General features: G+C 42.0%; 1 protein-coding gene and 1 pseudogene across 1 annotated transcript in view; both read left to right on the top strand.

Moving 5' to 3' along the window:
- The window catches only part of dgkza (diacylglycerol kinase, zeta a), a 263,694-nt gene that overhangs the window by 181,856 nt on the left and 65,418 nt on the right, over nt 1-16,420 (top strand). The window lies entirely within an intron of this gene.
- On the top strand, nt 1,264-6,212 carry LOC129705867 (40S ribosomal protein S12-like; annotated as a pseudogene).

Raw genomic sequence — 16,420 nt, 5'->3', positions numbered from 1 at the left:
ATGAATTGGTCAAGATGATTCTGATAACAGTGATAAGTATTTGAATAGACCAGAGAGAGGTGGAGAAGTAAAGATGTTTTTGGAAGATATTCCAGAGCAGAGGACCAGAGAGACAGGTTTTGAATTTCAGTATGGCTATCTTGTAGGTAATTTGTTTGGCTCCTTCAGTGGTGCTTTGATCAGGAAATGTGGCAGATCCCTGGATGAGAAGCTTTATTTGAGTCAGGTGCTTGAAACTGATAGAGATGTTTGATAGTATGTATGCATGGAGATGGATGGAATATCAATTGAATAATCTGAGATGTTTTAATGGGGATAATTTGCATTTATGCAGTACTTGTTTGCCACAGAATATCTCCCAGCTTTATAAAAAACAATACAAGTATTTGTAATTTATATTTTGTTACAATGTTGAAAATGCAGCATCCAATTTGCACAGTTCGATCCTAGAAAAAAACAGGAAATAAAAAGTTGAAAAGGCACTGACAGATGAAGGGATCTATTGGTGAGTGCTGATCCATAACTGACTGGGTCAATGCAGACTGATGATTGGGGCTGGAATAAACACAATGTTGATAGCTCGAGGAATGAATAAAGTTTACTGGTGCTGTAGATCTATGAAGATCAATGTTTGGACCTCCCCACAACAGATCCAGTCTTTATTATGGGTCATGTAGAGAACATGCGGACCGGTTGCATCGTGACTTGGTACAGCAACCTGAGCATCCAGGAGCAGAAAAGGCTGCAAAAAGTTGTAACCACTGCCCAGTCCATCATCGGCTCTGACCTCCCTACCATCGAGGGGATCTATCGCAGTTGCTGCCTCAAAAAGGCTGCCAGCATCATCAAGAAACCACTACATCCTGGCCACACACTCATATCTCCGCTGCCATCAGATAGAAGGTACAGGAGCCTGAAATCTGCAACATTCAGGTTCAGGAACAGCTGCTTCCCCACAGCCATCAGACCATAAAACACAACTTCAAACAAATTCTGAACTATAACAGCCTATTGCACTTTATCTGTTTATGTGTGTATATATATATTTTATGGTATATGGACACACTGATCTGATCTGTATGACTACAATATCCTGGTGTGCTGCAGCAACACAAGAATGTCATTGTCCTATTTGGGACACATGACAATAAGCTCTCTTGACTTGACTTGATTGAGTTTTGTAATTGTGAGTATGGATAGTTGGTAAAAGTGAGTTATTAGCTCTGTTATTAATAAATAGATAGCTGGAAGTTCGCTCTGTCATCTTGCTGCATCATGGATGTCAATACTGTACTTCAGGAGGTGCTGAAAATAGCATCCATCTACGATGGCCAGTGTTGTTGTTTCCGGGAGGCTGCGGGATAAACGGTAAGCCCAACTTGCGTGTTGTGGCAAGCTACTGTGATGAGACCCAATATGGTAAGTTGGTGGAGGCACTCTGTGCTGACTATCAAATCAACCTGATTAAGGTTGATGACAACATGAAACTCGGTGAGTGGGTTGGCCTATGCAAAATAGACCAAGCATAACCTCTGATGGTTGCGGGTTGCAGCTGTGTGGTTGTCAAGGATTATGGCAAGGTCTCGCAAGCCAAGGATGTCATTGACAACTATTTCAGAGGGAAGTAATACATTTTAATAAAAAATAAAAACACTTCAATACTGTGGGGAAAAAAAGAGTTACGGCAGCACAGTGGCGTAGCAGTAGAGTTGCTGTCTTACAGCACCAGAGACCAGGGTTCAATCCTGACCACGGGTGCATGTCTGTATGGAGATTGTATGTTCTCCCCGTGACTTATGTGGGATTTCTCCAGGAAGCTCCGGTTTCCTCCCCCACTCCAAAGACATACAGGTTTGTAGGCTAATTGGCTCAGTGTAAATGTAAATTGTCCCTAGTGTGTGGAGGATAGTGTTAGTATGTGGGAATCGCTGGTTGGCACGGACTCGGTGGGCTGAAGGGCCTGTTTCCGCGCAGTATCTCTAAACAAAGCTAAATCAGAAATTGGCCACATAAAGAAGTAGACATCACCAGTTCTATGTGTAGAAAATGTAATTGATTTCCCTTTGCTAAAATGGTTGTTGCTTGTAATGCCTAATAGGTTAATTCCTTCTTTGGATTAAAAAAAATCATTAGTGGTTTAGTAAGTAAGTATAGAATATTTATCAGGTTTGAAGGAGTTCTCTGATTTTTGACTAACAATTTGGGCACCAATCACTGAACTGTTTTCTGCCGAGATCCAGTCTGGAATTGTTTTGAACAAGAAACTACCGTTTTGAGTTTTCTTTGTTTTCTCCACTTGCATAATACATCGTACAGAATCTCAGGATTCTCATGCCTGAGAATTGTTTCTATTCCACAGTGATCTATGGAACCTCTCGTTGTAAACAATATCAGTTCACTACTGCCCCCGGGAACTACAACCCGAAGTGAAGCTGTCATCCTCAAATTCAAATTAATGTCTCATTTCTAAAATCACGAGCCAAATGGTGACATTTGTTTTTGTTGCTGTAGATGGCCCGAATTTGCGTAAAATTCTTCTGTCAGGTCTATTGCTAACGATTGATTGCTACATTTCTATGTGGAAATTGACCAAATGACCTGCTTCTGTGCTTTACATTCTATATAATTCTATGTTTTGATATTCTTTATTGAGAACGCAAGGCTTTGTTCCATTTCAGCCCTGGTGATGATCGTGTTCACTTCGTTTTCATCTCCAGTACTGAACTCAATCCCTGTAAGAGCCCATTACTGAAGGAATAAGTTGAAATATGCGGTCCTGACTCTTTTACAATGAATCCTGTCTTGACTTTGCTCAGTCCATTGATGCATTGCTGGTATAATGGGTTTTTATGATGGAATTTGCACTGCCCTGATTTCACAGATAGCCGGGCACTGTGAAAACTTGGCTCCCACAGTAACGGTATTGAATACGCTTTTAAATTTACAAATTATCCAAATAAATAATGAAGTTCAGCTTCCTGGCAGTTTGACCTCATGTAATCTTGTGGGTTGAACTCAAAGGCGAATGAAAAACAAAAGGAGTTATCGCTCAATAAGTCAAGTTCACTATTTACATAAATTCATCAGAGGGTCAAGGTGCATTTTCACTGCAGGGAGAAGGTTTTTTTGTTCAGGAAAAAGTTTCAATACAGAGTGGGTGGTGTGATGCACTCAATGAATGAGCAGAGCAGGTGTCACTTTTAAAGAGACATGCCTGGCTAAATGTGAAACTTAAATGAGCCAGGGAAATGGTGCCTTTATTGTTCTGAGGTGTCTGACATGTCCCCGGTTTCATGTCACAAGAATTGATCATGTTTGATACCATTTAATCAGTGATCTAGTAATGGAAGTTCTGGTACAAATTTCCCCTTTATTCACAAGATATATCCTCCTTGTACAACGATAGAAAGGGAACACTTCTATTTATGAAGAGACCTGAAGAAGGGTCTCAACCCAAAACGTCTCCCTTGCCTTCTCTCACTTTAAGGCCACATAATTATATTTTCATGTGCGTTCCCCTTTTCTATTGTAGGAAATTTAGCAAACAGTTTGTGTGTCACCACCAATCATAGTTTTTTCAATCACTTCTCATCTCTAGAATTTAAAATACACTTATTCACTCACTTTTCCAATTCTAAAGAAAGGTCATCAAGCTGCAGAGTTAACTGTGTTTCTCTCTCCAAAGATGCTACCTGACCCTCTGTATATCCCTACTCTGTCCATATGTCTGATTTCCAGCATCAGTGGCATTTTGCTTTTCAAGTTTTTAGTCACTGTAAAGTGTGTAAGGGCTGTTAGCTTTAATGTAATATGCAAGGGGAACCTTGTTTTAATTAATTAAAAACTGAAAATACTGGAAGCAGTTAGCAAGTCAGACAGCATCTGCAGAAAGAGCTGGTTTGAGCTGGGTGACCTCTTTTCAGTACTTTGGTGTATCGTATGTTGGCGAACGTTAGTCCCAATGTAATACTCGGTAGCTCTGTTAGACTCTGTATAACACATGGGAGTTAATTAGTCTTTAATTTACAGAGGCTGCCTTGTTCTACATCAAATGCTGCAAAATAAATATATTAGTCCTTGTATGACATTCAGGAATTCCACTGGTTTAAAAACTGGGAGCCTTTTAATCTGTCATGCTGATTGTAAAAGAGCTGACCAATCTAATCCCACCTTACACACAAGTCTATGGTGCTGCTTCAGATCATGGTTCTTCTGATGAATATCCAAGTTTTGTTTAAATAATAAGGGTTTCTGTCTTCACGCCCATTCAGGCAGAAAGAGCCAGACCCGTAACACTCCCATGTTGATAAAATAATTTTTCATCTTCTCTCTACTCCATTCCCCAATTATTTTCTGACTATGCCATTTGGTTTTGACCCCACAACTAAGGTAAATATGGTCTTCTTATTTATTTTTTGTCAGATTCTCATAATCATATGCATCTCAGTTGCCTCCCGCAGTCTGCTATGTTCCAAACAGATCAATCCTGTTATATCCAGCCCATAGTCATAACTACAATGTTCTTCTTCCCAGAGATGCTACCTGTCCCGCTGAGTTAGCATTTTGTGTTTATCTTAAATGTAAACCAGCATCTACAGTTCCTTCCTGCACATCATTTATCTTTATATGATCGTCAGGGGTGTTTCAGTCTCCATACAAGGTCTATACTCATTTATTTAACAATGCATTCACGATGTTTGATTTCAGTATAACCCACAATGATTATTCTCCTAGAACCTATTTGTGGCCTTTCATACCTCATGATGTACCCTCCAACTCTATTATATATAATTACCAAAATCCCATTGGAAAAACAATTTCCGTAGGAAAATGTACTTGAAGTCAAGTATTCCTCGATCTAACTTTTTGTTGGCGCAAAACTAACACTGTTCCATTTATAATAGAGATTACCCTCATCTGTAACCAACTTGATATAATGATACAATGATACCATTTATTTGTTGTCATTTGAACCTCATTGAGGTTCAAACGAAATTTGGTTTCTGCAGTCATACACACAAGAAAAAGAACCAAGACACAACACAATTTACACAAACATCCATCACAGTGAATCTCCTCCTCACTGTGATGGAAGGCAAAGTCTTATCTCTCCCCTACACTCCTCATTCTCCTCCCGATGTCAGAGTTAAAGCTCTCGGGCGGGCGATGGTAAGTGTCCCGCGGCCATTAAAACCGCGCCGGGTGATGCAAGGCCACGCTCCGGGTCTTGGTGTTGGAGCCCCCGGCCTAGCAAGTCCCGCGGCCATTTAAAGCCGCGCTGGGCGATGTAAGGCCCCACTCCAAGTAATTTTCAACCCCGCAACTCGGGCGGGAGAAGTCGCCGTTGCGGAAGCCCCGAAAAGCGGTCCCCCAACGGAGACCCGCGGGCTCCCGGTGTCACCGTCCACCGGGCCAGCGGTTGGAGCCTCCAAATCTCTGGGGTCGCGGTGCAGCAGCGCACCACCACAGCTCCTCCCGCTCCGAACTCGGCCAGCTCCATGATGGTAAGTAAGTTCACAGCTCCGTGACTGGAGCCCCAGGTCGTTCCGGTTGGAGGCCGCTCCACGGTGCTAGGCCCCAACGACAACGGAGACCCGACACAGAAAAGGTCGGGTTCTCCGTGCAGGGGAAAGATTTTAAAAGTTTCCCCACCCCCCGCCCCCACACACTTACCCAGTTTAAAAAAAACACTTGCTAATGTGCTTCAATGAATTGATTAAAATCTAGAGCTTGGCCTCTGGATGTGTACACCCATAAGCATCATCTGTGCTCAATACTTTCATGGTTTCATGCAGCAAACACATTTCTGAGGGCGATAATTTATCATTGTGTCCCTCGGTTGACTGAATAGAAGTTTTTTGTAAAGTTGAAAAAGCTGATGATTAGTTGTTGATACAGCTCCCTGCATATCTTGGTGGAGTTGTACAGTGAAGATCAAACCCACCATGCCTCTTGATGGATAGAATCCACACTGCAATATGGGGAGGGGGAGCAGCACTTTGGCTACTGGAAGGAAAGGTATGAGGAGACTCTTGTGATAACTTTCCATAGAGCAGGCAATGAGGAGACCTGCCTGAAATTAATGCAATTGGGTTTGTCTCCTTTCTTGAAGATAATGGTGTCACTGTGGTCCCTTGGCCTGTGTCCTTCTTCCAAAATGAGGGAGACAGCTTTGTGAATTTGTGTCAAAGGTTCCTCTTGGCCAAGTTCAAGTCAAGTCTGAAGAAGGGTTTCGGCCCGAAACGTTGCCTATTTCCTTCGCTCCATAGATGCTGCTGTACCCGCTGAGTTTCTCCAGCTTTTTTGTGCACCTTCAAGTCAAGGAGAGTTTATTGTTATATGCACCAATACCGTGAGGTACAGGGACAATGAACAGCTTGCTTGCAGCATCATCACAGGCACATACACTCAGACATACACACAAAAGTAGACATAAATTACACATATTTCACACAAAATTTCTAAAAGAAAAAAAGGCATTAGTGAAAACTAATTAGGCAAAAAAATAAATCCAAGTTATTGCAAGAGGTTTAGTGATGCAGGGTGGAAACAGGCCCTTCTGCCCACTTAGTCTGTGCCGACCAGCAATCATCCATACACTAGTTCCATGTAATTCCAGTTTTGCATATTACACACTAGGGGCAATTGACAGAAGTCAAGTCAAGTCAAGTTTATTCGTCACATACACATACGAGATGTGCAGTGAAATGAAAAGTGGCAATGCTCACGGACTTTGTGCAAAAAGACAAACAAACAAACAACCAAACAAACAATAAACACAATCACATATTCTTTTACATATTAAATATTGTGGGCGGAAGGAAAAACGTTCAGTAAAGTTTGTCCCTGGTGAGATAGGAGTTTACAGTCCGAATGGCCTCTGGGAAGAAACTCCTTCTCAACCTCTCCGTTCTCACAGCATGGCAATGGAGGCGTTTGCCTGACCGTAGCAGCTGGAACAGTCCGTTGCAGGGGTGGAAGGGGTCTCCCATGATTTTATTGGCTCTGGAGTTGCACCTCCTGATGTATAGTTCCTGCAGGGGGGGGAGTGAAGTTCCCATAGTGCGTTCGGCCGAACGCACTACTCTCTGCAGAGCCTTCTTGTCCAATTAACCTACAAACCTGCACTTCTTGCACAACTGCACAGGAAACATAGAGCACCCAGAGAAAACCCACGTAGTCACAGGGAGAATGTACAAACTCAGTGCAGACAACACCTGTAGCCAACATCGAACCTGGCACTGTAAGGCAGAAACTCTGCCACTGTGCCACTCTAGTTCTACGTGTTCCATTGTCACGGTAGGAGTAAGGTTGTACAGGTTGGTTCAAGAACCTCTTGACAGTGTGTGGTAATGGTGTGTCGCAGTGGAATAGGGGATGTGGTCAGGGATAATGTACAACTGAGAAGTCTGTGCAGTACTCCTTCTAATAAGCACCTCAATGGTAACAAAGTCCTCGGAGTCCTTGATGACTTCTTAGCTCTCAGAATATTATTGGGTATTTGGGACATAGATGGTTTTGACAACGCTGAAGAATCCACACATGATGAACATATCAGCCAGATGCTGGATATCCCATGCTCCTTCCACTCGCCATCTGTTCTTTAGGTTTTTTGTTAGACCTCGGCCTTGTGTAGTTGTCGACCGCTTGAGACACGATGAATTAATTAGCAACTGGGGTGAGTTGCAGCTAAAGTGATTCTTATTAACAGCATCACTTTGACAATATTACAACATGGCCAACATGCACTCCTGATCCCACCAGCTGGTGATTGTTACCTCATTTACCCACACACATGCATATTCCTATCAGTATACAATGTGGTTTTGGTAAGTAGCTACATAACTTGCTCTGCCTTGTGATGTTTGCTGATCTGTTTCCTAACATACCTCTTCTCGATTCCAAGTATCTTTCTTTGTGTCGTTACCTAGCAAAGAATATCATAGCTAGTTTTTAAATTTTCATCTGTCCAGGTTCAGCAGTGTGTCACAGGGAACAGTTCAGACTTCCACATCCCCTAGTGTGCAAGGCTGCTCCCTGATACCATCAGGGACCACCACTAACATTTAGGTTGCATGCCTTTATCCCGCTCGCAGAGGTTTCTATCTATCTGATTAAATACTTTTAACAGTCTTGATACCGGTAAAGAGACAGGTTCTCTAAGATTGGACTGCTGCCATCTGTGAGACTAATCTTAATGCAGCTACCTCACAGGCACTAATGAAACTCTGGTCTCCACCAGCCCCGTCACTTGAATATGATGGAGTGGAGCAAAATATTCCACACTTGATGGTTTCCTTTAATCCCTTGCAGCATCTAGATTAGTTTCTGTGATGCAGCCTTTGGCAAACCTTAGCACTTTGTCTTTAGAGGTCTCGCTACCCTGTAATCACAGAAAGTCACATTGCTCTTGTGAATAGCTTTGGTTATAAACATTCTGCAGCTTGATGTGCAGGTTTAATCCGATAAAGGCAAACATTTTGACTGCTGGAGCTTCAGCACAAAAAGGATCCATTTTGATGAACAGCTTATGATCTTTAGAATGGTTTTAAACTCTTTACTGCCTTCGAGTTATTGATGTTCGTCATCTAACAGATTATCATTAAAATAATTTTGTTTTTAAGTAAGAGTTCCAGAATATTTTATTAGTTTTCAGTCATTTTTCAATATTTCTAAGATTTCAATCTTTGATGCCCTCTATGATGTGCCTTCACCTCTGCTCTTGACAATTGTCATGTTGACATTGTCGTGTTCACAGGGTCTTTTCTTGTGGACCAGCTGCCTTTTGGCACCAGCTAGTTCCTCTAGTTCCCTGGTTCATTCTCATCCGTTCCTTACCTTCCTCTGGGAACAATCTCGGATTGATTTTGTTTCAACAATTGGGAAGGAAGCAGTTGGTGAAATCAAAACTGTCTCTGTCCTAGTATTCCTGCTGCCCTGCTGCCTGCATCAACTCTGCAATTGATAGATAGATTCTCAGAGATACATAGATTCTTAATTAGTACGGGCGTCAGTGGTTATGGGGAGAAGGCAGGAGGATAGCATTAGTAGGTAGAGATAAATCAGCCATGATTGAATGGTGAAGTAGACTTGATGGGCCAAATGGCCTAACTCTACTCCTATTCCTCATGATCTTAAGTGCTCAGCCAGTAGAGCTGCCATCTCACAGTGCCATTGACTTGAATGTGGTTGTGCCTGGGTGGAATTTGCATGTTCTTCCTCTGAACGTGTGAGTTCACTCCCGCGTCCCAAAGACATCTTGATTGGTTTTTTAATTGGCCACATAAATGGCTTCTAGTGTGGAGATGTGTGGTAGAATTTGGGAGTTGATGGGATTGTGGGGAGAATAAAATACCTTGTAGTGGATTTAGTGTTTGGTGGTTGGCGAGGAGTTGATGGACTGAAGGGCCCGCACCTGGTGAAATATTTGTGCACTAACTGAGATCACCACTGACGTCTGGGTATGTCCATCCTTTTTGTATTGGGAAGATCAATGTATTTCCCTCCCTTTGAATACTGAATGGGAGAGAGACAGAAAGTTGTTTTCGGCATTTGTGCACACTGGCACAAGGGCACGCTCAAGCACACTTGCCCAGTCAGCCATTCACTTCTACAGAAGCATTCCTCCCATAAAATTAACCTGAAGATTGGCATATTAGTATCATACTAATCTCCGGCCGGGCTGCAGTTCTCATTTGAACTGCAGAATAATGTGATGGTATTATTGGAGAGAAAGAAACAAATTTCACTTTATGTAAACAAAAATATAACAAAGTTTAATATATTATCAGCAATTAAATCTTTTAGCCTGGCACTCCTTTCAAACCCAAGGCTCTGCTCCTTTGTTGTGCTGTGCCTTACTGGTGGGATGCTGATGTTTTGCTTCAGTAGTTCACCTCATGTTGCTCATGTTGCATCGTAACAAGCTGCTGAGGAGCACCAGCAGCTGAAGCTGATAACTTATTTCCCTGCGGTTTGTTTTTACCTAGACCCAAAGGCAAAATCAGTCAGAATTTGGCAGCGAGCCCCAAAAGGAAATAATAGGCGACTAAATGCTTCAACTAGGAGCTGAGTTTTATGCAATACCATGAATGAAGTGAGAAAGAGATGGAGAGGCTAGGAGGGTTTCGGAAGGCATTGACAAACTAGGGCCCAGGTGCCTGGGTTTGCAGCTGCCATTCGAGGGTTGAAGACTATTGGGCATAGCGTTATAGGAATGTGGTCTAACTAAAGCCAATTTGCCAATCTGTGACTGGAATGTCCTGTGAATCCAACCACAAAAAACCTGTTTCTTTCAGTTCACTGGCGAATTTAACTCTCTGTGATATCCCATAATAAAAAGATCAAATGAATGCCCTTACAATTCTGTGAATATCCTTGCGAAATGGCGTAGCAAAAATGCTGGGAAACCTGATTTGTTAGCGGTGAGCAAAATCCTACCAATAATTATCAGCAAAGTAACAAATGTGACGATGACAGTTTTATCAGGCAGCATCTATTAACCAATAACCTACACATTAACCTCCACTTTGGGGTTTGTCACGATGACTTGGCTCCTGACCTCTTCCCAGCCTTAATTCAAACATGCACTAAAGGGCCAAATTCCAGAGAGTGACTGCCATGGTCAACAAGACAGCAGTTGACTATGTGTGGCATCAAGATAAAGTTTGGTATTATAACACTCCAGTGGCTGAAACCATACTTTACACAAAAGATGTTGGCTGTAGGTGAATCATCCCACGCTGAAAGGTTCCTTGGGGCCGAGTCCTTTGGAAGACTCTTGGCCCAGCCATCATGAGCTGCTTCAGCAGTGACCTTTCCATTATAAGTTAAAAGTGGAGGTGCTTGTTGGTGGTTTCATCATGTCCAAAGCAATGCTGACCACTTACAGGTAGGGGGCTTGCAAATGACAAATAACAATTGCTACACAAAAGTACTGGGGAAATGACCATCCAGTAATATGTACATAAGTGACGTCTATCCATGGTGCCAATCAGGATATCCATCATCATAATGAATGAAAGTTGGTGACAAGAGTATATTCCTGTTTCGTACCTCTCGTTATTATGAGTCATTTGCTCAACTCTCCAGGGCCTTCAATCACCAAGTGGGGATTTCAGTAAAATGTAATCAGTAAGATTAATAAAGTGATTGCTGATCCCAAAATGAAGCAGCAATTTATCAATTAGGTTATATTCCACCAGATTAAAGGCCTTTGCTATATTCTGTGAAATCAACTGCCTAATTGGTTCTGTGCTTTTTTTGCATGCCCAATAACATTTAGGATAACTATATTCTTATTGCAACTTGAGGTCACAATGACGAAGCCTTTTTGCCTTTGGTTCAATACGATGATCGCGATAATCGCCTTGCTAATATCGGTGTGAACACATGCAATAAAATTGCACCCTGTGTAGGAAGGAACTGCAGATGCTGGTTTAAACCGAAGACAGACACAAAATGCTGGAGTAACACAGCGAGCCAGGCAGCATCTCTGCAGAGATAGTTTTTTTCTTCCAATTTATCTTCACTGTCCGAGTTTGTATGGTTGTTCTATCTCAGGGTGAGAACGGTGCAGTTCGTATTAACGCTGTCATAGATCTTCTCACACAAAAAAACCCAGCTAATTTTGGGAGATAAAACTTTCTTGCATTAGCTAATCACAATTTATCTGGAATAAAAACAGAATATACTGGAAAAACACATCCTGTCCGGCAGCATCTGTAGAGGGAGAAATGGTTTATGTTTGATGCCGTTCATCAGGACTGGGAATGAAAGAAAGCAGGTTAATTTTAGGAAGCAGAAAAGGTGGGACATGGGTGAGTAGAATAAAGGGAATATTCCTGACCAGGAGAGATCAGATGATCAATAAGGCTGTGGAACACAATTTGTTCAACTGTTAAAAGCACACAAGGGAAAGGAAACAAAAATCCTGCCAGAGAGCAGTGGGGAATGTCTTCAAGGTTGGCGTTCTTGAAAGAGAAGTGGCACTGAATTCAACAGTAAATAAAATATCTGAATGGGAACTGTTGGTTTATTTCAATCTTCTGGACCTTTCATAATTTTAACTATCTTAAAAGTTTAAATATCTCCTCATGCCTTAAACATGGACTAAATTTAGTTATATCAGACTTGCGGGACGGCTGAGTTACTTGATACTTGATAAACCTTTCAGCATATTCCCAGTGGTTTTGAAAGAATCTCTAGGACAATAATCTACACCAGGGGTATCAAAATTGTGGCCCCTGGGCCACATCCGGCCCGCCGCGAGATTCTATCTGGCCCGCGGCAAGCTCTTAACGCGTTCCGTGCTGTGGGCTATTTAGCAAGCTCTGTGGGAGCGCAGGAACTTACACGATGGTTGCGTAGGCTATCAAGTTGAGGGTTAGTGTGCAGCTGCTGACAGGTGACTGTCGAAGGTCCCGGGGCAACAGCGAAGATTGGCGACAGGCGGCAGCGGTGGCCCCAGTGAGTGGGTGGGTGTGTGAGTGTGTATGAGTATCTGAGTGTGTGTGTACGGTCCGCAAAAATGTGCCAAATATATAGTGGCTCTCATGCTGAAAAGTTTGGAGGTCCCTGATCTACATCATCTGGTTAACTATCTAAACCATTATCATTCACGGCAGTTGCCAAGTTGAACATTACCACTCACTACCAGTTGATGAGGTTGATACTTCCCAGACTCGTTTATTAAATTCATTGATATCCCACTGATCATAGATCTGCTTATTCATTTCAATATGTAATTTTTGATTAGCCTTCAAAATGTTATTCTTACAATATTTTATAATTCACGTAAAGGGTATTTATTGTAGGAGAGTTGTCACCAGAGGGCATGCATTTAATGTAATTGGCAAAACACCAGAGGAAAATTAGAATGTTTTTAATGTTGTGATGTGGAATAGACTGCCTGAAAGGGTGGTTGAAATAGATTTCAGTAGCCTTATTAAAAAAATGAATTGGACATGTACGTAAAAAGAAGGGATTTGCAGGTGGCTGAGCTAATTAATATTACTAGTGGGCATTGACTTTTTATGGGCGCTAACTTCAGGGGCTTACTGAAATATTTCTGCACAGAAAAACATTATATCAGCTATCTTTCAAGGTGAACATGAAATGTAAAAAAAAAAAAATTATTAAATAATAATTTTCAAATGCATCAATGTGTCCAATTTCCACATCACAAAGGCTCTGAAACGAAGCTGCGAAAAGGAGAATCTTAGTTTTTAAAAACTGAGCAGCACAAGATTCAAGGCAGCACTGCCAGCCTGTGTGAGATTTGTCCTAGACAGTCATTAATTATTTCAATGACAGACAGATCCATCAGCGTGAAGAAGGGGCTCGACCCGAAACGTCACCCATTCCTGCTCCCCAAAGATGCTGCCCGTCCCGCTGAGTTACTCCAGCATTATTATCTATCTTTGAATTCTTTCTAGATTTAGTTGAGGGCCGTAGTTGTGGTTTGATTGGATAGGCGGATAAATAACTTGAAAATTAGTATTTCTAAATAAAACAACATGCTTTGTCAAGATTTGACTGTAGCAATATTTTCACCTTTAAATCAGAAGATTAGGAGATGAATTCCTGCTGTGCCACTTCTCTTCCAAGAATGCCAATCTTGAAGACATTCCAGGCTGACTCACTGGTGTAATGCTGAGATGCTGCTGCATTGTGAAACATCCTGCCTTATGGATGTAAGTGTTAAATCAAGATCAATGTGACCCCTCAGATGCACATAAAAGATCTGTTGAAGCTGTTTCAATGTGGATGTATTCTCACTGTGTCCTGTTCAATTATTTTCACCTAAAATATTAAAACATATTGTTTGAACGTAACCTTGATGGTGTATTGCTGTGCAAGTGTTGGCTTCCATCGTTGCAGCTTTACAGGTCTAACTATAATACATCAGCTATAGCACAGTTTGGAATGTCTTGCGGTGATGAAAACTACTATAAAAATGCAGGATTTTATCTTTCTCCCTTTGAACCCACTGCCATGAACTGCACAGAATCCTGGGAGAGTTGTGGCAAGGGATATCTGTCTCCTTGTGTCATGAAGCCTTGTGGAGGGCAGTGGGAGGCCAGAGATGTGAAGAAGGCAAAATGAAGTGAAAATTGGTGGTTTACTTCAAAGCTGTAGGATTTTATTTTCGCCTCCAAGAGCTGAGTGGAAATCCGTAGAATTAATACCTCAGAAAGGAACCCAACCATGGCACTATGTTCTATTTTAGTGTCCACGTTGACATCCTCCAAATATGTACAGGTGCACAAGAAAGATAATTCCTTTTCCTGATTTCAGCCTGGATGAGAAGATGAAATATAATGTTGTAAACAATATTTTACTTTGAAGGGAAACATGACTAAGTGTTTATCTTTTAATGTCTTTTCATGTACGAATACAATAGCTGTTGGCCTTTAGTCGATTAAAGTAATTATATTCTAATCCCATTTCATGTTTTGTGGAACAACTGGTATAGTTTCTGCTTCCTCAATTGTGGAAGGCAGACTTCAACATCTACAATAAATCACAGATTTAAGCATATGCTGCTATCTCTGGTGAGACTGCACAAGAGACTATGAAGCCTTTCGGCCAAAACTACTTACTAGTTCAAGATCATCCCAGGATGCAAAACAAACTCTTATCTTCTCTCCACTATTCTCCTCTAGAATGCTGTGAAACAACTAAGATTGAGTATCTATTCTTCGGTTTCTGCTGCTTTTTCCCCTTTCCCATGTCGTCTATGATAGACTTCCTGTATGGTAACATTATGTTCTAACCTACGATAGCGTTTGACAGCACTGGCCCTGTACTCGCTAGAGTTTAGAAGAATGAGGGGGGACCTCATTGAAACATACAGAATAGTAAAAGGCTTGGATAGAGTGGATGTGGAGAGGGTGTTTCCACTAATGGGAGTGTCTAGGACTAGAGGGCATAGCCTCAGATTTAAAGGACATTCTTTTAAGAATGAGATGAGATATTTCATCAGTCAGAGGGTGTTGAATCTGTGGAATTCTTTGCCACAGAAGGCTGTGGAGGCCAAGTCAGTGGATATTTTTAAGGCAGAGATAGATAGATTCTTGATTAGTACATGTGTCGGAGGTTATGGGGAGCTGGCAGGAGAATGGGGTTAGGAGGGTGAGATAGATCAGCCATGACTTGAAGGGCCGAATGGCCCAATTCTACTCCTATTCCTGAGACTTATTTTTGTTTTCTCCCTCCTAAACTTACATTGTGGACATTAATTCTATGAAAATGCTGGCCCCAATGCTGGTCCCTGTTTGGCCCTTATGCTGGCAGCATCTCTGGAGAGAAGGAATGGGTGACATTTCGGGTCGAGACCCTTCGTCAGACTAGAGTTAGGAGAGAGAGAAACGAATGATATAGGTGGTGAAGTAGAGACATAGAACAAATGTTGTGTTCTATATCTGAGCCAGCAGTGTAATTCTGAGCTAGATTAGAGCTATGCTTAAAGAATTACTCAATCTCCCAATTACTGAGTGTGTTGAGTGAGGATTGACTCCTGTTCCTGAGACGTTGCTTGAAGGATTGGAATCATTCCTTTTAATGACATTGACCTCGCACACAATGGTGAGATTTCACTTTCCTTCAGGCAGCTCTGTAGCCTTTATCTGAACTTTGTCCTGGCTCTTCTGTGCAGGCAGCAGTGACCTAATTTCAGAAAGACACGTATTTATATTTAACTGCATGCAGTTACATAGATTCATCATGCCCCGGGCATTTTATGGACAGAACAGTTATCTAATCGAAGGCTCATGAAACTTTCAAGATTTCTAAGTGAATCAGTGTTCAGCCTTCAAATCTGGTTTCATGATATCAAATTGCAAACATTGACTTAGTTTGGTGTCTAATTCTGTGAGTTCTGGGAGTAATTATTAACTGTACTACAATAACTAGTTCCATTAGTCTTTTAAACTTGGACACAAAACGCTGGAGTTACTCAGCGGGGCAGAGAACATCTTTGGAGAAAAGGAATAGGTGATGTTTCGGGTCAAGACCCTTCCTCTGAGTTTTTTCAAACTTACCTGGTATATGTTGCATGAGACAAATAGGCTGAAAATTGGGAGACCGCTACACTGAGCACTGAAAACTACTCACAACTCCCTGCCATTTGTTAGATCCTCCCCTCTTACCAACTTCCTTGTATTCTGTGAAAGAGCAGGCAAGCATTGACAGAGCAAGCTAGTCGGGCAGAAGGGTAGCGGGATGGTGCTCAACTTGCACAATCTGACTTCTTCTGGTGTACAAAAAATTGCTGGAGAAACTCAGCGGGTGCAGCAGCATCTATGGAGCGAAGGAAATAGGCGACGTTTCGGGCCGAAACCCTTCTTCAGACTGATGGGGGGTGGGGGGGAGAAGGAAGGAAAAGGGGAGGAGGAGGAGCCCGAGGGCAGGCGGATAG

This window comes from Leucoraja erinacea, chromosome 18 (genome assembly GCF_028641065.1).
Source record: "Leucoraja erinacea ecotype New England chromosome 18, Leri_hhj_1, whole genome shotgun sequence".
Lineage (NCBI taxonomy): Eukaryota > Metazoa > Chordata > Chondrichthyes > Rajiformes > Rajidae > Leucoraja > Leucoraja erinaceus.
Note: the sequence above shows the minus strand (reverse complement) of the source record. Positions and strands in the feature narration are given on the sequence as shown.